Below are 5,096 nucleotides of genomic sequence, written 5' to 3'. Positions count from 1 at the left end.
ATCAGTTGCCTGAATTTGACGAAACATTAACAGAACAGGAATGACCTTCTAAGCCGAAGCCTTGCTCTGCTTCCCAACAGCCACGTGTCTGTATGACCACTGGTCCCAGCTTCTTCACTTACACAGCAGCCCCTGCATATGGGTTAGGCACATGGAGTAGAAAATCTCATTGGCCAAGCTAGTGATAGAAAGGCAGGGGAGTGTCATTTGATTTGTGAACATCTACAGAATCAGGATTTCAGTGGTGTCAGCCTTGGTGGCATGGTGGCAGAGGGGCTCACAGACACGCCCCTCTGCCGAGGTCGTCCAGTTGGTGGACGTGTTGCTAACAAGTCCTCAGAAATGGGTCAAGTTGGGGATCATTCGAAAGCCCTTTCTCCCGCAAACACATTGGCCCCAAAAACAACAAACCTAGAACAATTATTTAGCATTATAATTTTAAAAAGTTGATTTTATATCTCTATTTTAGATTTATATCTCTATTATAGATTTTATTTATCTTTATTATAAATTTTCTCTATATAGTTGAGAAAGTGTTTTTAAAAGGTCACCTTTCTTTTTAATTCTGCTTTAATGCAGGGATGCATTGCTTACACAGAAAAAGACACTGATCTTCGGTAATCCTGGGGAAATTGGTCTTGACATGTAGGACAGAAAACGTTTATACATCAAAGTCACAATCAGTGTCGTCTCCATCTAGGGGACCACTGCCAGACATGTCACACTGAGCCGTATTTGAGCCGCACTCACAGATCTCCATACAAGAAGGCTAGTGGCCAGACATTTGCAGGGTGGTGAGCATCTGGTCTTTGCACACAAGCTTTTGGTTGCCTCAAGGATTGATTCAAGAGCACATGGTATTTACACACAACTGATATGATCAAGATCCATCCATCCGTCCTCCACAATCCTTCCATGCCTCATAAGGAGAGGGTAGTTCTGGACATGCTCGATCATCTGGGAGCCAGCTTGATAACTTACTCTCTTGATAGCATGTATAAATGCACCCCTTGTTGGTGACAATTTTTCTCCATTTGTCAGCTTCTTGGAAAACATCCACCAGCGAAGCTCTGCAACTGTTGTAATGTTGGTCTTCAAAAGGTAAAGTTGGCATATGAACACGTTCAGTGCATTTATGGCCTCATCAGTGACTATCTCAGCCATTCTGAGTACCTTCAGGGTAAGAATAGAGTCTTTGGAAGCCAAATGCCTTACAGTAAGATAATTTGGTCTTTCCAGCCAACCTTCCAGTAGTGTCACATCCTGAAAGGGTGCGGAAACCTGGTAGCATGGCGGCTTTTAATGGTCCAGTGATAAGAACGCATCTCTGAGGGATATACAGCGATTCTGTTCCCAAGCAACAGGCACAGAAACTGAATTTTGCTGACAACTTGGGCAACATCTCACAGAGAGCACTAGAATATCTGTGTCTTGTGTAACAATCTGGAGTTTCTGCTCTCTGTGGTGCTGGTGGCATGCAAGATAATTTTAGTGTCAGCATCCTCATGGGAATGGTGAAGAAACTCCCCTGAAGAGTGTGGGGCAGCAGCTTCATTACAACATGTAACAACGAAATTCTAGAGCAATTCTTCACATGCTGGAGCATTTTTCCTGCAAGGTATGCAGTTAACTCATTCTCTGTGCGAGCATGAGACAGTGGCTTCTTCATTTTGACATTGGGGATGTTTGTGGAGTCAGTGATTTTGTGTTTGATAGATGCAATACCACGGAGTCTCTTCTTTCTGTTAATATTTATAATTGATTCCTCTGCATATGTGTCAACCACGAGGTGGACTTCGTCGTGGGTCCAGATTTTCTCTGTAGCCTCATAATAAAGTCTTCAGCCAAATTTTGGAAGATGTTAATGGTGTCTGGTTTGTCAAGAGCTTGTACCTCAGCTGTACCATCTATGACTGCTATGCTGAAAGTCCTCTGCTGGCATAAGATACCGGTCACATTATTAGTAGACCATGCAAGATGTTCATTGAGTTGCTTTTCATCTGGCACATATGCATTGTTCTGTCACATCCGAACATTGATCATAGCACCATGGAGAACTCGTATCTTTCCAGTCTCACGTAGATCAACATTGCGCTGCAATCTGAATGTGATCAGGAAATGAGCAAGCAATAACTTGTTTGTAGTTAGTTCTGTAAAAGTCCTTGCCACCTTCACTCTGAATTTCTTTTTTGCATTTCTAAGCAGGGTCTGAAGGAGCTCTCCTCTGCTGAGCTAGCTGGGGGTGGAGAGGAACAGACTGCAGGACCAGACTGTATTTGAATGAGCACACCCACCTTGCCTAGGTGCTCAGTATGATGGGAATGCTTTGCCCAAATGATCTCTTTGGCTGATGCTGGGTTACAAATACTTCAGTGTTAAATGCAGGGGAATTAAATGATGTTCCCCTTATTGTATGAGTAAAGAGCAGCAGAACTATGCTTAGCTGTCCTGATGGAGGGATCAGCCTCATCTGAACTGAACTCCGTAAGCAGGGGGCATCGATGCAGACCCATGGGGGTGGGGGACCCTGCTGGGAGGGGTGGCTCTGTCCAAGAGGCCCAGGTATGGTTTAACTGGCCCCTCCCCACTGTTCAAAGACAAGCTAATTAAGGCTCTATTAGGAATCTTCTGCTTTGTTAAGTGATCAGTAGAGCTGAAATCACTTGCTGGGGGACGGCATTTCTGCCCAGCCTGCTTCAGCAGTGAGGCTCCACTTAAGAGCTGAAAATCACTGAGAGCTGGAAGGAGCCTCAGGGGCCGGGGACTGATCAGCAAAGGTCTCAGGAGAGTGGCAGCAGAAGGTGATGGTTTGCACTGGTGACAGTTGGCAGGGTGGCCAGTGGAGCAGCTGGCAGGCAGGCAGGCAGGACAGTCAGTGGATGCAGGGAGTGGCTGGCAGGACAGCTAGCAGAGGGCCGGAGGACCCGGGAGCGGCTGACAGAGTGGCTGGACAGCAGATCAAGCAAAGGGCCTTCTTTCCCTGCCTCTCCCCCCGTTCCTCTCAGTCATGGTACAAGGTGAACTCTGCAACTGCACCTCTGAACGCTGGCTCTGCAACTGTGAGTGGGGGCTGTGAGGGGAGGGGCACATTAAAGGAACTTCTGGTTACTGGACTTAAGAAACTGAGGCAAATGGAAACTGCTCAACATACGCTGGGGTGGGGGTTTTGCATGTGAATCCTGTTTACGGCGTTTTCCCAAATGAATGCCGGCTCACTTTCTCCCTTTTATTAAAAGTCTCTTTCCTACACTCAGTCTCTGTGCTTGCAGGAGGGGCAGTGTTGCCTCTAGTGGTGTTTGAGGGGTGGTGTGTGATTGTCCCAGGTTACTGGGTGGGGGCTCGAGCCAGTTTTGTGTTGTGTTGTCGAAAAGTAACCCTTTGACTCCAACTGGCAGAAGGGCATCACATTCAAGCACAGCTTTAGTCTGGTCTTCTTGACTGGAGCCCACAGATTGACGGAGCCTTGACTAATTCTTTGGGTTTTGAAGTTTTTATACAAGTCATGATCCAAAGTATCCATTCAACCGACATCTTTAGCTCTCTCCTCACTGAAGACTGCTGTCGTCATGATAGGAATAAGCTCTGGTTCATCACATGCGAACAGGTTGCCAGGTTGAGTAAACTCATCCTCTAGCTTTAAAATGAGTGCTTCTTGGCATGTAACAGTGCTAAATGAGTCTAGATGGTGCTTCGTTAGTTCTGAGGGAGTCATCCCAGCCATGCTTAATGCTTTGTTCAAAACTCAATGGAGTTCTGGGGTTGTTGGGACAAACCAGGAAAGAGTATTTGGATGCTGTGTTAAGCCACCAACCCTCCAACAATTTTCAGTGCTGTTTTTGGGTTCTAGGGCTTCATCTGAACCAAGTGCACTGAAGGGAAGTAATGACCTTTTAACAAAGGCCTGGTCTACACTGGTGACAGAGGTCGACATAAAGTCACTTACGTCGATCTCCAACACCTGTGTCTACACTGACTGCAATTAAGTCGCAGCAAAAGTTGACTTAATAAAACCACCTCTGCAAGTGGCGTAGCGCCTAATTCGAATTTATTGCTTCGATTTAGCATCAGTGTAGACAGAACTACCCAAAACATGCCACTTCTACGATGAGGTGCATGCAATTCTCAGTGGCGATCCCACCATGGTGCCACCCTGCAGCATTGATACCTCTGCTAGGTCACAGTCCATGGACAATGATGAGGACTCCATGGATGAGGAGGAGGCTGAGGAGAGCAGGGTGCAGGACGGCAGGGTGTCCATTCTGCCAGAAAGTCAGGACCTATTCCTGACCCCAGAGCAGTCCAGCAACACACAGGACAGCAATAATAATCCCAGGGAAGGCACATCCGGTGAGTTTTTTTCTTCTTAGCAGTTCTGTCCTTTTACATTGGCGGGGGGAGGGGGGTAGGAAGGCGATTTCAGGCGTTTATCGGACTTTACTGGTGGGTTACCCACGGAACAGATTATTTATGTGATGAGATATGCTCCAATAATCATCAGTTGATATCTCGCAGAAACTTTAGTGTAGGTAATCTGTTATCCTTTGCAAAAGTTTTCTGGGGAGGTCTGCCTTGTTCCTCCTTCCACGGTAGGATACTTTGCCGCACCGCGCTGCAAACAAGGAAGCCTGCATCACGGCTGAACACAGCTGGTACCCCGCTGCGTGCAGCAAGTCTTCCCTTTCCTCCTGCATTACCCTCAGGAGACTGATATCGCTCATGGTCACCTAGGGAAGACAGCGCATGTTTAAAATACCCGAGCGATACAGCAGATACCCTGTGCCTTTGTATTCCCCATTGCAGTGTCCTACCAAGTCACACTGATTACTTTTATTTGGTTTAAGCAGAGACTACACACACCCCTCCCCCCCATGCTGTCCACAGAGCCCCTTGCTTCCCATCTCTGTAAGGGCACAGTGAGCCGACCCTTCTGGGATGTCAGGAATGGAATGAGGGTCTGTGTTTGCCCTGTGCACTGCATTGTCTACATTGTTGTAGTTATATCCTTTTCTTCAGTCTGCTAACAATGGCTACCTTGTTATTTTTCTTTCATTCTGTAGACACCTTGGCCTTGGCCCCATCCTCAAGAAATACTGCGG

This window comes from Emydura macquarii, unplaced genomic scaffold, assembly GCF_026122565.2.
Source record: "Emydura macquarii macquarii isolate MOO-44397 ecotype Brisbane River unplaced genomic scaffold, CSIRO-AGI_Emac_v2 contig_2768, whole genome shotgun sequence".
Lineage (NCBI taxonomy): Eukaryota > Metazoa > Chordata > Testudines > Chelidae > Emydura > Emydura macquarii.
This window is presented reverse-complemented; position numbering follows the sequence as displayed.